The 16,416-nt window shown below is 48.0% G+C and overlaps 1 long non-coding RNA gene across 4 annotated transcripts in view; it reads right to left on the bottom strand.

Moving 5' to 3' along the window:
- LOC120370912 overlaps positions 1–15,637 on the bottom strand; it is a 48,322-nt gene extending 32,685 nt beyond the window's left edge. For all 4 annotated transcript variants that reach the window (XR_005584058.1, XR_005584057.1, XR_005584056.1 and 1 more), the window contains exon 1: positions 15,476–15,637. This is a non-coding gene — a long non-coding RNA (uncharacterized LOC120370912). The remainder of the gene's footprint in view (positions 1–15,475) is intronic.
- Between the last annotated feature and the right edge of the window lie 779 nt (positions 15,638–16,416).

Here is a 16,416-nt window from a genome sequence, read left to right as displayed (position 1 = left end):
GAGAACCATAGACCAATAGAGCACTCAGAGACCTTTTCTTGACTGCTTGAAAACCACTACACCCATCTTAAAATATACTATTCATGTGGAATGTGTGGACCATCCAAGTAAGCCTGTCTCTAGTCCTCCCTCCTCCACCTTTCTTCTCTCTCTTGGTCCCTTCTTCCATTCCTCTCACTCGTCTTTGTCAGTGCATTCAGCTAGACTTTTATTCTGAGTGTCGTGTGGAGGAACATAGAGCATGCTTAAGCGTGGTTGCTCTGGAATCTATAATTCAGATCTTTTTAACAATCCTTCTCTTGTCTGTCACCTTGTTCCCCATAAATACATGTGAGAAAAGTCCATTGGGGATGAGTGGTGGGGAAGATGGGTTCTCTTCTATGCTACTTCTGCCCTCGTTTCCTTAGCCAACTTTCAGGAAACCTCTCTTTTGTATTTTATGGAGGCGTACTCTAGAAATATTAGTGTTGTGGTGCCTGGGATGCAGTGTAGCAAGAAGCTCAGCTTTCAGAAGAGGCACTAGCTCTAGGAACAGGTGTCTTTTCCTAAGCCCAGAAAGGCCCTCAGCAGGAAGACTGTACTGTACAATTCCTGGTGTGAAAACAGTCTCTCTAGATCCATAAGCTGAAGCTGGCAAGAATAAACTAAAGGGAAATGTGCAGGAGAAAAGTCCCTCTCTGATTTCACTCTGCTGTCCCATTACCCTGCCCCCCAGGTCTTGCCTTAGTTCAGCTGTAAATGTTATCTTTACAGCCAAATAACAGAGGAGTGGGCAAAGAAACAGCATATAGAAGTCATTACAAATAGACTAAAGTAGTGCCTTCTGGAGCTACAAAGCATAAACTACTCTGTATGTTGCTGGTGAAGAATTGGAATGCCCTGCCAATGAAGGCGGCCCTGGAGATTAACGTTAGCATCAGTATGAAGATGGGAATGTGTTGGTCAATGGTAGGAAAGAAGGCTAACAGAAGTATTGACTGCATTAAAGGAAGCATTAGAAACAAGGCAAAGGAAATGACTGTGTCATCATGCAAGTCCATGGCAAGGTTCCATCTCCGTCAAGTCAAGCCTCTTACATCTGTTGGGTTGTACAAGCTCCAGGGAGGGCCCAAAGAAGAGCAACTAAATGAATTCAAGGTATGGAGGGTATTACCTCTGATGATAGACTGCTCACCCGTAGCTAGCATTCTGCTCTGTGTGGGGAGGAGCAGAGGAAGAATCAGACAGTAAAGGGCAGTAGTCTAACATGTGCCAGAGAGCAAGCAATGAACAGGAGCTGTGGCAAAGGAAAAAGAAGCAAGCGATGCTCATTGATGGCTCCACAGAGAGAACTAGGACAGTCATGAGAGCAGGATGGATACTGCCTGCCAGGGTGCAGGGATAGAAGTGCAAGAAGCAGGATATAGAGTAGCCTGAGGATGGCTACATAATGGCCCGTAATTGTCAGCCATGGGAGGACAAATGACTTGAGCAGAGAGAGGTTCTGAGAAGACAGAGTTACAAATTAGCAGGCCTACGAAATCTTAGAGTATTCGCACCTCTTCTCTTCCTTTATACTGACATACATAAAGCAGATCTGAGCTGTTTGGTTCCCATGGCAACCACCAGCAGCTCTCAGACCAGTAAAAGCCCAGGATGCAATTATACTCTATTAGTCTGATAATATCAACGAGAGATGACATAGAATCATTCATTAACATGGAGATGCTTCCGAAAGCACCAGAGCACTCACGGGCAATGAGGGGCTCCTTTCCTCTACAAGTCCCTCACCTGCTATGCTCTATCTCACTGGAGAATGGCGTTTGATCTTTGGTTTCACATTGAAGCTAATTTTGTCCATCCCAATGAGAGACATGCCACATGCATGAGACTTATGCAATGAAAGGGCACTAGCAGAAAGGGTGAGAGTTGGGGATCCTAAATGGGGATTGTTTGGAGCTCTCCTCATCTCCTCCTGGTTTTAAGAGACTCTGTTTTCTGCAAATTCAGGGACAGGCAGGCACAGAACTCCAGGCCAGCTCCTCCTCCTTCCTCTGCCTTCTTATTCCAAGTGTGTAAAAGGAGACATGAAAGGCTACAAATAGAGCTGGGCCTAATTTATTGGTCCAAATGTTCTTTCCCAACAGAAAATGTCTTTCTGACTAAATGTCAATTTTGGTGAAAACCAAGCCATTTCATCAGAAAATTTTTGGTTTTTCAATGATAATTTCAAAAGCAGAATACTTTTGACAAAAACAAAATAAAGAATTTATCACCATTATCAAAAATTTTCATAGGGAAAAAATCATTTCCCCAGCCTGCTCTAGTGATAAGACTCCCCTGCTCTAGTGATAAAGGATGCACCTGACTTAGGAGTGAAAAACATAAAGGTGTGCACACAAAATGAGTAATATCAGCCTGACATACTCAACTTTTACTCTGGGGTGGCTGCTCCCAAGTGGCCAGATATCATCCACTGAAAGCTCCTGTGTAATCCATGTATTTCCAGTGGAGTTATATTCATAGACAGTGGAGAACCAGGTTTGGTTCATGAGCAGTGTTAGCCTGGCCCAGTGCTTGCATCTGATGTATGCAACAAAACCAAGGTGTTTGGATACCTGGGCCCATGATCATGATCTCATGGTCAATACTGGCACACTCCCTTGCCCCATTGTATTTTTTCTCCCAGCATCCAGCCTTCACATTTAAGACACACAGGAGTTAATACACACCTGAAAGCACCCTATAGCTTTCCACCTTCAGAGGCCAGGCCAGCAAAGTGCAATCTATTCATTTATTTTGTTCCCTTTTGAGTGAGAACAAGACCATGTCTCCTGGAAACAAAACACAGCACATCATCAGTGTAAGTCTTCCTTGTCAATTAACCCTCAATACGACTGGATCCAGCCACTGTGCTAAGAAACAGTTTGGGGGGGGGGCAACACTTCTAACTAACCCACTTCAGATGGGGCAACTAACCTCCCCCCCAGTTCAGATACATGTCTTCTGCAAATAACTTGATGGGGATTGTCATAAGTAGTTAGTTAAGGGTTAAGTTCTACCTGTAAAGGGTTAACACAGACCTGGTGAAACACCTGACCAAAGGACCAATCAGGGAAGAGAATTTGAAAATCCCAGAGAGCGGGAACTTGGGTCTCTGTGTTTTTGTTCTGTGTTCTTAGCCGTCTGGAACTACACCAGCCCAGACGCTTAATCAAGTCTGCTCATCTTTCTGAACTAATTTCTTCTATTCAAGCTAGTGAGTATTAGAAGTACTGAGTAATTTCATATAAGAATCCTGTGTCTGCAATTCTGTGTGTTTGTATTGATTATTTGTAATTTTGCCTGTATTGTTTGTACTGAGGAAAAGGGAGAAATTTCTCCAGGGATTAATAAGATTAGACCCTATGAATGTCTATCTTGGATTCATAGAGATTGTGTATTTTTTTCTTTTTTTATTCTTTTAATAAACTCTTTTAAGTTCAGGACTTGGTTAAGTTCCTTACCTGTGGATTCAGGGGAAGGAAGCTAGGCGCCACTCTGTGGAGACAAGGGTTGTCTCCAAGCAGAGAAAGCAGGGAAGGGAGAGGGAAGTGAAAGGAATATTTCTCCCTCTGTGATTTGATCTGTGCTTCCCCAGGAAAGTCTCTGGAAGGAGGAAGGAGGGGGGAACAGAGGGGTGTCTCGATTCACCGAATTAATCGAGTGGTGGCAGCGAGAAGGAAACCTACCCTAAGGGTTAGGGTGGGGGAGAATACCTGCGGGTCCCCATCTTTGAACTCACAAGCTCAAAGTGGCGGTGAGACCCTAGGACAGGGATAGATTGTATTGCTAAGGAAAATACAGAAGGACAAATTCATGGCTTCCCAGATTTCCAGGAAGCAGCTGAAGGTGGCCATGATATAAGAAATAATGCCTCCCGTTCTTCACATTGGAGAGGAAGGGCTGCAACCCACAGAATGAGTGTAGAGTCTACTCTTAATTCTTTTGATGTTCACTTGCAATATGGGGGCATCCATGCAATTTTGGACCTCAGGAGGCTCCTAAACCACTCAGATATTTAAGAATCTTTTTATCCTATATCCTGAAACCAAGGCACCAGAAAGAAACAACTGGATAAAGTGCTGAAGTCTATAGCAGCAGCATTTACTTACACCAGGGGCTTTCCTGACTCCAGTGTACTTGCAAAGAGCTCCTCTCCATAGAATCATAGAAGATTGGGGTTGGAAGAGACCTCAGGAGGTCATCTAGTCCAAGCCCCTGCTCAAAGTAGGACCGACCTCAACTAAATCATCCCAGCCAGGGCTTTGTCAAGCCAGGTCTTAAAAACCTCTAAGGATGGAGATTCCATCACCTCCTGAGGTAACCCATTTCAGTGCTTCACCACCTTCCTAGTGAAATAGGTTTTCCTAATAGCCAACCTAGGCCTTGAGACCATTGCTTCTTGTTCTGTTATCTCCCACCACTGAGAACAGCCTAATTCCATCCTCTTTGGAACCCCCTTTCAGGTAGTTCAAGGCTGCTATCAAATCCTGCCTCACTCTTCTCTTCTGCAGACTAAATAAGCCTAGTTCCCTCAGTCTCTCCTCATAAGTCATGTGCCCCAGTCCCCTAATCATTTTTGTTGCCCTCCGCTGGACTCTCTCCAATTTGTCCACATCTCTTCTGTAGTGGGGGGCACAAAATAGGACACAATACTCCAGAAGTGGCCTCACCAGTGACAAATAGAGGGGAATAATCACTTCCCTTGATCTGCTGGCAATGCTCCTACTAATGTAGCCCAATCTGCTGTTAGCCTTCTTGGCAACAAGGGCACACTGCTGACTCATATTCAGCTTCTCATCCACTATAATCCCCAGGTCCTTTTCTGCAGAACTGCTGCTTAGCCAGTCAGTCCCCAGCATGTAGCAGTGCATGGGATTCTTTTGTCCTAAGTGCAGGACTCTGCACTTGTCCTTGTTGAACCTCATCAGGTTTCTTTTGGCCCAATCCTCTAATTTGTCTCGGTCCCTCTGTATCCTATCCCTACCTTCCAGCATATCTACCACTCCTCCCAGTTTAGTGTTACCTGCAAACTTGTTGAGAGTGCAGTCCACGCCATTCTCCAGATCATTAATGAAGATATTGAACAAAACTGGCCCCAGGTCCGACCCTCTGGGAACTCCGCTTGATATTGGCTGTCAATTAGACATGGAGCCATTGATCGCTACCCGTTGAGCCCGATGATCTAGCCAGTTTTCTGTCTACCTTACAGTCCGTTCATCCAATCCATACCTCTTTAACTTGCTGGCAAGAATACTGTGGGAAACCGTAGCAAAAGCTTTGCTAAAGTCATGAATCCATCTGGCAGCAGCACAGAAAATCCCCCTAATCCTCATGCAACAGGCAGACTTTCCAAGACAAACTGCTTTCCCTTTGGATTTTCAGCCTTGCCCTGAGCAGTCACAAAAGTGCTAGCAGGGAAGGATAGCTCTGTGGTTTGAGTATTAGCCTGCTAAACCCAGGGTTGTGAATTCAATCCTTAAGGGGGCCTTCTGGGATAAAAATCTGTCTGGGGATTGGTCCTGCTTTGAGGTAGGAGGTTGGACTAGATGATCTCTTGAGGTCCCTTCCCACCCTGATATTCTAAGTGTTTCATATGCAGCTTTTCAGCTAAAGGGGCTGCAGGTCCACCCATTCCTTGATGATTTGCTAACTGGAGCACACTCCAATGAGAGAGCTGTTTAGGATACTAGGGCCAGCCTGCACATTCTTAATGTGCATGGTTTCACTGCATGTGGAGAGCAGCCATCTGATGCAGCACAGTGTTTGGCCCTAGTGGGAGTTCTAGTACACAGCCAGGAAAGAACAGTGACTGCAGAAGAGAGACAACAAAACTTGTTCGCTACTATTCATACTGTACACAAAAGCCCCTAGGTTTATGGGATTGTTGGGCATGAGGGGCCTGTGTCTAGATTTCCTGGGCCAGAGTGTCTATGCGAGAACCCCCAGAGTAAATTCATAGAATCTCAGGGTTGGAAGGGACCTCAGGAGGTCATCTAGTCCAACCCCCTGCTCAAAGCAGGATCAAACCCAACTAAATCATCCCAGCCAGGGCTTTGTCAAGCCTGACCTTAAAAACCTCTAAGGAAGGAGATTCCACCACCTCCCTAGGTAACCCATTCCAGTGCTTTACCACCCTACTAGTGAAAAAGTTTTTCCTAATGTCCAATCTAAACCTCCCCCTCTGCAACTTGAGACCATTACTCCTTGTTCAGTCATCTTCTACCACTGAGAACAGTCTAGATCCATCCTCTTTGGAACCCCCTTTCAGGTAGTTGAAAGCAGCTATCAAATACCCCCTCATTCTTCTCTTCTGCAGACTAAACAATCTCAGTTCCCTCAGCCTCTCCTCATAAGTCATGTGCTCCAGCCCCCTAATCATTTTTGTTGCCCTCCGCTGGACTCTCTCCAATTTATCCACATCCTTCTTGTAGTGTGGGGCCCAAAACTGGACACAGTACTCCAAATGAGGCCTCACCAGTGCTGAATAGAGGGGAATGATCACATCCCTCGATCTGCTGGAAATGCCCCTACTTATACAACCCAAAATGCCATTAGCCTTCTTGGCAACAAGGGCACACTGTTGACTCATATTCAGCTTTTCGTCCATCATAATCCCTAGGTCCCTTTCTGCAGAATTGCTGCCCAGCCATTCGGTCCCTAGTCTATAGCAGTGCATGGGATTCTTCCATCCTAAATGCAGGACTCTGCACTTGTCCTTGTTGAACCTCATCAGGTTTCTTTTGGCCCAATCCTCTAATTTGTCTAGGTCCCTCTGTATACTATCCCTACCCTCCAGCGTATCAACCACTCCTCCCAGTTTAGTGTCATCTGCAAACTTGCTAAGGGTGCAGTCCACACCATCCTCCAGATCGTTAATGAAGATATTGAATAAAACCGGCCCCAGCACTGACCCTTGGGGCACTCCACTTGATACCGGCTGCCAACTAGACATGGAAACATTGATCACTACCCGTTGAGACCGACCATCTAGCCAGTTTTCTATCCACCTTACCATCCATTCATCCAGCCCAGACTTCTTTAACTTGCTGGCAAGAATACTGTGGGAGACTGTATCAAAAGCTTTGCTAAAGTCCAGAAATAGCACATCCACTGCTTTCCCCTCATCCACAGAGCCGGTTATCTCATCATAGAAGGCAATTAGGTTAGTCAGGCATGACTTGCCCTTGGTGAATCCATGCTGACTGTTACTGATCACTTTCCCCTCCTTTAAGTGGTTCAGAATTGATTCCTTGAGGACCTGTTCCATGATTTTTCCAGGGACTGAGGTGAGACTGACTGGCCTGTAGTTCCCTGGATCTTCCTTCTTCCCTTTTTTAAAGATGGGCACTACATTAGCTTTTTTCCAGTCATCCAGGACCTCCCCCGATCGCCATGATTTTTCAAAGATAATGGCCAATGGCTCTGCAATCTCATCGGCCAACTCCTTTAGCACCCTCGGATGCAGTGCATCCGGCCCCATGGACTTGTGCTTGTCCAGCTTTTCTAAATAGTCCCGAACTACTTCTTTCTCCACAGAGAGCTGGTCACCTCCTCCCCATTCCGTGCTGCAGAGTGCAGCTGTCTGGGAGCTGACCTTGTCTGTGAAGACAGAGGCAAAAAAAGCATTGAGTACATTAGCTTTCTCCACATCCTCTGTCACTAGGTTCCCTCCCTCATTCAGCAAGGGGCCCACACTTCCCTTGACTTTCTTCTTGTTGCTAACATACCTGAAGAAACCCTTCTTGTTACTCCTAACATCTCCGGCTAGCTGCAACTCCAAGTGTGATTTGGCCTTCCTAATTTCACTCCTGCATGCCTGAGCAATACTTTTATACTCCTCCCTGGTTATTTGTCCAATCTTCCACTTCTTGTAAGCTGTTCTTTTTGTGTTTAAGACGAGCAAGGATTTCACTGTTGAGCCAAGCTGGTCGCCTGCCATATTTACTTTTCTTCCTACACATCGGGATGGTTTGTTCCTGCAACCTCAATAAGGATTCTTTAAAATACAGCCAGCTTTCCTCGACTCCTTTCCCCGTCATGTTATTCTCCGAGGGGACCTTGCCCATCAGTTCCCTGAGGGAGTCGAAGTCTGCTTTTCTGAAGTCCAGGGTCTCTGTTCTACTGCTCTCCTTTCTTCCTTGTATCGGGATCCTGAACTCGACCATCTCATGGTCACTGCCTCCCAGGTTCCCATCCACTATTGCTTCTTCTACTATTTCTTCCCTGTTTGTGAGCAGCAGGTCAAGAAGAGCTTTTCCCCTAGTTGGTTCCTCCAGCACTTGCACCAGGAAATTGTCCCCTACACTTTCCAGAAACTTCCTGGATTGTCTGTGCACTGCTGTATTGCTCTCCCAGCAGATATCGGGGTGATTAAAGTCACCCATGAGAACCAGGGCCTGTGATCTAGCAACTTCTGTTAGTTGCTGGAAGAAAGCGTTGTCCACCTCATCCCCCTGGTCTGGTGGTCTGTAGCAGACTCCCACCATGACATTACCCTTGTTGTTCATACTTCTAAACTTAATCCAGAGACTCTCAGGTTTTTCTGCAGTTTCATACTGGAGCTCTGAGCAGTCATACTGCTCTCTTACATACAACGCAACTCGCCCACCTTTTCTGCCCTGCCTATCCTTCCTGAACAGTTTATATCCACTTTTAATTCCTCACTTTACCCCCCAAGAATATCAGCCAGCTTCGACAATGGGGTCATAGTCCACAGAAAGATGCTAAATCCATTTAACTGGAGGAATGCATCCCTCAGAGTCCAAGAAGAAGCTGCCAAAAGACCGTGATAGGCCAAACATTTCTTGGAAATCATGGTGGTTCATTTCCAAGATCTATTAGGCCTTTAGCAGGCATTAGCAGTGACAGACACCACAGCCAAGAAGGGAGAAGGTCATGCCAGTTATAGAGGAAACTCTTAGTGGTGATTCTCATTTACACTCATGCCCCATTGCACCATTCAGGAAGTGTAAAGGGGCTTTAGAGTGGGCCTATATTACAGGTGGTTATGGCAGCACATCTTATTACTGACATTGCCAGACACTTTCCATTATATGACCCTGTTTTTGGTTGCTTATAACTTTGCCATCGTGTGGGGTCTGGGCACCTGAACAGCGAGCAGGGACACTATCTCTGTGGTGCTCTCAATGACAGCCCCCCCCCCCTTGCCAGGCCAAGGCAGTATAGAGGAGGAAGCTGCCTGATTTGAATGGAAGGAGGTCAAAAGCCACAGCTATGGATGGGTGGGGGGAATAGATTGGACAAGGAGCCTAGGGGGCAGAGACTGGGACTGGTGGCTGGCAGAGAGGGAGTGGAATACTCGGAGCTGCAGTAGATTGGGACTGGCTGGGCAAAAGGATTGAGACTGTGAGCTGGGGGGAGATGGGCTCCCTTCTTTAATTACAGTCTTTAATTACATAATCACAGGCTATTTTGTCCACAGGATCCCCTGCCCCATTTTGGGCAAAAGATGGACCTGACCTGGGAATGATTCAGGGTTGTGCAGTGAGGGAGGGAATAGTCTGTAGGAACCTTGCTTCGTTTGTTGCAGGAGCTGGAAGGTATGTGGTGAATAAGACAGGGGGGTTGCAGGAAGAGAAAGGATGGTCTCAGGGGGAAAGCTGTTGCCTGGTGCCCTGGAGAAGTGGATTCTATCCCTGCCTCTGTCCCAGAGTTGGGATGCTGCTGAGAAAGTCACTTAAACCAAACTCTTCCCATGTAGTCACTAACTGTGTGTTGCTCATTTTTGGAGTGCCTGACTTGAGACACTGGGTCTGATTTGCAGAAATGCTGAGCACTCATAGCTGTAATGGAGGTCAGTGGGAGCTGTGCTCTGAACATATAAAGTGCTGTATAAGGCTAAAGACTCTGAAAAATCAGGTCCTAGGCATTTCAAACTGGGCACCCAAAATTAGTGAATGGTTGTGCCCTTATTCTCTCTGTTTCTTAGTTCCAAGGTTTAAAATAGGAACAGTAATACACCCCCATCTCCCACAGGTGTTGTGAAATCAATTCATTAATTGTGAAGCATTTGGATACTGTAGTGATGAGTGCCATAGATGAGCCCACAAGGAAATGAATAGTTCTGTCTTCAGAGCAGGGTTTGAATAGTGTGCAGTAAATAAGGCCTGGGGATATACACTGAATGATAAAGATGAAAAAAATGTTGAATAGCTGCTCATTCAGTGAGCACTGCCCACCTTGTGCACTGAATGAGGTAGGGGTCCTGTGAAAAAACAGCATGTGATCACATGATTAAAGACTTTCATAATGCATACGCACAAGGGGGCACAGGCATTTCCTAGCTTTTCAGTACTTGATTTGCAACCTTAATAATATGCTTTTAACATCAGGTGTTTTGTGTGTGCGAAATTATATTTATGTTCACTGTAAGTCCTTCTTATATGGCTAGAGCAGTACAGAGAGGCCTTAGAGTACATAATAATCAGGCCCTTGGAGCTCCAGGAGGCCTAGTGGTTAGAACACATGGCTCTCAGCCCCCTGTTTGATTGAGGAGCCTCAGTCTTTAAGGCTGGGGAGAGGAGGGGGACTGGAGTCCTCCCTCTCCACTGGGTCCCAGCCCAGGGCCCTGTGAACATCAACCCCTGAACAGCCCCTTGGTGAGGGTGAGCCCCACAATGTCTCTGGGGGTCGCTCACTCAGTTACCTGGGTGCTGGAGACTCCTTGGTCCCCTTCTCAGTCTCTCTTGGTTGGGGAGCCAGTGCTTGCTGCCTTCGCTGGCAGGCTAGTGCCCTTCCCCTCAGGCAGGGAGACAACTGGCTCCTGCCTCTGCACCAGTCAGGCCTGAACTGAGCCAGGCTCAGGGGCAGCTCCAGGCACCAGCATGCCAAGCCCGTGCCTGGGGCAGCAAGCCAAGGGGGGTGCTCTGCCGGTCACCGCGAGGGCGGTAGGCAGGTTGCCTTTGGTGGCATGCCTGCGGAGGGTCCACTGGTCCCACGGCTTCGGCAGACCTCCTGCAGGAGTGCTGCCGAATCCATGGGACCGGGGACCTCCTGCAGGCAAGCCGCCGAAGGCAGCCTGCCTGCCGTGCTTGGGGCAGCAAAATACCTAGAGCCGCCCCTGGCCAGGCTCCTCCTTTTCTCCTCCCTCCAGGCCTGGCACTGGCTGCAGGTATAGTGGGGCAGGGCTAGCTGGGCCCAAAGGCTATCTTTAACGCCTGCTGTGTCAGTTGGCAGTTTCTCTGCTTCATCACAGTATGTCTCCTCTGCAATGTAAGGCCAGGTTCAGACTCAGTTTTGAACTCAACCCCTACTTCTGTCTACAAACAAATCTCTCAGACCCCCACAAGCAGGGGCGGCTCTAGACATTTCGCCACCCCAAGCACGGCAGCATGCCGAGGGGGGCGCTCTGCCAGTCTCTGGTCCCGCGGCTCCGGTGGACCTCCTGCAGGCGTGCCTGCAGAGGGTCCGCTGTTCCCGCGGCTCCACCAAAGCGGACCCTCCACAGGCACACCTGCGGGAGGTCCACCAGAGCCGCGGGACCAGCAGACCCTCCGCAGGCATGCCGCCGAAGGCGGCCTGCCTGCCACCCTCTCGCCGACTGGCAGAGCGCCCCCCGTGGCATGCCACCCCAAGCACACGCTTGGCGTGCTGGGGCCTGGAGCCGCCCCTGCCCACAAGGGTGGAGAGTTCAAGCCGGAGCCAAGCCAGGACCAGGGTTCAAGCCCTATTGCTTTGTAATGTAGATCTGGGTCCTGGGGGTTTGCCAACAGAATCCCACAATCCCATGGGCTGACTTTCTTTGTCCTCTCTCTCTCTCTCTCTCTCTCTCAAGAATCACCAATCAACTCCAAAGAAATGGAAGCTGCCCCCATCCCTATTCTAATACAGCAGCTCAATGAGTTGATGTTTAACCATTTTTCTGACTGCTGAGCAGCAAACATACCTTGAAAGAACCTTCTGCATTTGCAGTGGAGATCCACCAGCAGCAGTCCTTTGCAGTATGCACCGCTTCATGGTCACGGGAGCACAGCCAGTTTTTGGTAGATCTCTGGTGCAAGGCCAGCAAAACAGTGGATTTTATTAAGAGTACCAGGAATGACCATGCATGCCAGTAAAGAGCACTGGAAATTTACCAGACTGATGACCAGAGGAGGGAGTGGATTAAATGGCTCAAGACTGAGTACTAGAAAACCAGGGATCAGACCTGCACCTTGGGCAACTCATCAACATCATGCCCATTTTATGAGGCGTTTGACCAGGTGCTGGAGACTGCGCCAAGCATGGAGCCAACCTTGGTACATGATGATCTGGTCAGCTGGGATGGTGACCAACTGGCCCGAAAAGCCAGCATGGGAACTGATGGGAACCAGCAGCAGGTGCTCAATATGGCCAGCAAAAGGACTCTGCTGCCGACACCAGTCCCAGAAGAGGCTTTGCCACAGGAGCAGCTGCGGCACATCCTGAGGCCATACTTGCAGGAGCTTTTTTATGCTGCCCCACCCCCGAGGAAAAGCCTGCCAAGAAACCAGAAGCAGAAACAGAAGTGGGGGTAGGCCTGAGCCTGAGTTTGAATGCTGGGCTTACATTGCAGTGTAGACATACCCTGAGAGTACTGCATGAGATAAAAAGTGTGGGGAATGCACTAGGACAGCAGGACTGCACTCTGGGCAGATTGTGCCCTGGGATAGCGTTCACAAAACCTGCACTCTGAATTAGAGACAAAACAGCAGTGTGGATCTGTTTAATAAAGGAAGGTCCTTACCAGAAACTTCCCTTTTGCATATGCTGACCTTTCTCTGTTTAATTCATAACCTGTATGTTGCATTAAGGTGCTTTTTCATTTAATATTCACTCAAGTCCACATATGTATTGAAATCCAAGGCTGTAATTCCATTTCATGGTTAGGGTGACTTGAGCTTCACTCTCTCTGATTTAAGAACATCCCCAGAATTCATCAATGGAATTACAGCCATAGAATTCAGTTATTTGTTCTCTGTATAAAATACCCCAACCTGGGCTTTCAATTTGCCACAGCTGAACTCCTCTTTACCTGAAAAATGCAAGACATTCTGCTTAAGCAGAACTGCATCACCTCAAAAGAAAGGCTGTTTCTAAGAGGCTGTAAGAGATTTGTTAATCTGTACTTGAGTCATATTTAATGCCAACTCCAATTAATGCAAAGGATGCATTATATAAGCTTGATATCTTTAAAACCAGGTTCAGCTAGCTTCAGAATGACACCTCCAAGACAGGACAATTAAAATGTGCCTGTTAGTTAGAAGATTAAAAAGAGTAGAAGATCCTTGGAGTGAGGGACTTGGATGTGGAGTAATGAAATGCAAACTGGAACAGGAAAGCAGGAAGTGAACTGTTTCTCCAAAGCAATTTGTTCAATCCTGACTGGCTATGGGCTGCCATCTATGGACACCACATGAGATGCTGGGCAACAGCACCTGGGGTGAGGGGGGACTGTCCTGATAACAAGCTAGGCACGTCAGAGAGACCTGGCACGTACAATAGGGGTGGGAGGGACAGAATGACACAAGACAAGAGGGGCTGGAAGCTGCACTGCCACAGGAGTAGCTCAGGGTGTGCTGTCAGGGAGTCACAATCTCCTCTTTGATTCCCCACAAGGGGCAGTAATTTGCTGCTGCCTGTAATAGCAGGTTATGACACCCATCTGTAGCCAAGGCTCCATCCATTCTCCTCCCCACCTATTCCCAATCAATCCTTTCCCCATTTCCACTTTCCTGCACTGAGGAGTAAACCAGCTGCTGAGTGACAGCTGCTATCCTGGCCAACACACTGGGGATTGAACCAGGGAGCTCCACAGCTAAAGCACCAGCTGTGGCAGTTGAGCTAGAGTTCCCTACCTACGGTTGGAATACTTGTGGCACCTTAGAGACTAACAAATTTATTTCAGCATGAGCTTTCGTGAGCTACAGCTCACTTCTTCGGATGCATCCGAAGAAGTGAGCTGTAGCTCACGAAAGAGCATGCTGAAATAAATTTGTTAGTCTCTAAGGTGCCACAAGTACTCCTGTCCTTTTTGCGGATACAGACTAACACAGCTGCTACTCTGAAACCTACCTAGGGTTGTAACAGACTCAGTGCCTGCCCAGAGGGGGAGCTGTAACACACATGCCCCAGCAGGCTACTCTGACTCTTGTGCACCCAGTCTCAAGGTCTGAGTAGCACACAGAGGGGCATAGGGGTGAAGCCCCTTTCTCAGTGCAGGCCTATGCTTCTCAGGGGCTGATCTATCAAGGGAAACAGAGGAGAATGCACTCTCTAGAAGTGTGAGACTGTTATTTCCTTGCTGCAGCTGATCCAGGTGGGCTGGCCCAACTCAACTTTTCTTGAGGAGCAATCACTGGAGTCTTAGACGGCTGTTAGTAAATTTCACACTGGCCATCCCAAAGAGACACAACAACCTCTCAAAAGAAGATATGAAGGAACAGTGACTGGGGCCTAACCTGCTTGGAAGTCTCATTCAACAAGGCATGGACAAAGCAGTCCTAGCCCAGAAAGCGAATCATTTACAGGGCAGCGGGTGCCAATGAGAAGAGCCCAGTTTCTGTGGATGAGAGCCATCAGAACTGAACAGCTGTGTTGAGTCTGGCACCAGTTAACAGACCCTGAGTTTGGAACATAGCCTCTCCCCCAAGGTGTGACTTAAGCCTTGTCCCTTCTCTTTCCCTGGTGCTTGCTAGCACCAATGTCAGGAGCAGCCTCTCCCCTCTCCTCGAGTGGGTCAGTCCTGGATTCTCTCTGACACCTGATGCCATCACCCAAGGTGACTCCTCACTGTGCCATGCACAGCTTTGCAGGCCCTTCAGAAAAATCACTGCTACTACTAGCTGCCAAGGAGTGTAAAGCCCAGTTCAAGGAGACAATTACATAACTGAAGCCCCAGCAAGGGAATGCTGCACCCAGAATAGCATGATAACAGCATAACACAATAACGGCATCAGAAGGGGGTAGAAGGGCTTTTCTGGGAAAGAAGAACAGGATCTGGGGAAGCAAGGCATTAACATTAGCTAAGAAATAATAGACTTTGATAAATAACTCATGTCCCAGCTCCCAAATTCCTCCAACCCAGCTTCCTCCCTGGCACTTTCCCAAGGCAGATGATAAGCTGATGCTGAGTGTCCTGAGACAGAATGTCACAGTGCTGTGGCATTGGTCTCTATCAATGAAAGCCCCTTTACTTTATCTTCACTCCTGGCTTTGGTAGGATCCTCTCCTGGCTCCAACTGGGCTCTCTGGTTCCCCAGTCTGGAACCTTAAGAGGTCTGGGCAGCCAGTGCCAGGTCATATCTCTCTGTCTCTGCTGGATGCTGATCACTGAAGTGCTGGAGCTTCCTGGCCTATGCAGCTAATGTCTCATGGCCTTGCAAAAACTCCCTTTAGGGGGAGTGAGAAGTTAGCAGGACTGCCTGAGCCAAACTGCGTCTCTTCCAACTTCCAAACAAAACCCCAAACTAACCTTGTCATTGGGCCAGTGGCCTGCTTGTCCAGATCACTCATGCAAAGCCTCCCTGTTGGTACCAGCCGAGTTTTCTAGTTCCTTCTGTCCTAACCACCGCTGACTCCAAGCATGCTGGGAATGGGCTCAGAGGGCTCTGGCAGCCATCTTGATTGTAGTCTGTTGGGCAGGGCCCCTTAGAGGCTCAGCGTGAGAGTTCCATGAGCTGGTAGATTCCAAATGGGGGCTACATAAAGACAATGGCTGCCTATTGCCTGGGAGAGCAGTATGCCAGTGCTGTGGAGCTAGGAGCAAATCCCCCCGGCTCTGAACTGCATCACACAACTGCCAATCAAGCCTTCTGCCCTATTCTGTGCCCATGGCTTGGCTTGCGGCTGGTAATTTCCTGCTCTTGTTTGTTTTCTGGATTCAGTCATTTCTTGTTTCCCTTTTCAGGGCAAATAACCTTAAACAAATCCTCAAGGCAAATTACAGCCCCTTCCTGGTGCACATAGAGCTCCTGCGAGTTACTGCTTCACAAAGAAGGGATTGTGAAAGTTACTAGCGAACCCCCCGCCACCCCCCCCCCGCCTTTCTACTAGCAGGCAGCCATTAGGGGGAAGCAGAAGCCTCACGTACACAGTAACCTGAACTTTTGAACTGTCTTTTCTCCTCTGCCTTGAAGCAGAGGGAACTGGCTCCAAACCGGTTTTCACTGACCAGATAGCAGAAGTACGGGGTCTGGCAACCACCAATCAAGTGTTAACATGGCAAGGGGCTTTGTCTAAATGTGTATAAAGGATCTGTGAAATTTGTGCAAGACAGAGTCTTTTGTACCAAGGTGCAAGGCTCTCCTTTCTTCTGCAAAATAAAGCAACCTTTCCTTATCCCTGTCAGGCTGTTATTGGCTCTCAGCTAGACGGACCCAATATTTTGGTAACAGTTTCTGGCGACCCAGATGG

Source organism: Mauremys reevesii, linkage group 8 (assembly GCF_016161935.1).
Source record: "Mauremys reevesii isolate NIE-2019 linkage group 8, ASM1616193v1, whole genome shotgun sequence".
Taxonomy (NCBI): Eukaryota; Metazoa; Chordata; order Testudines; family Geoemydidae; genus Mauremys; species Mauremys reevesii.
This window is presented reverse-complemented; position numbering and strand designations above follow the sequence as displayed.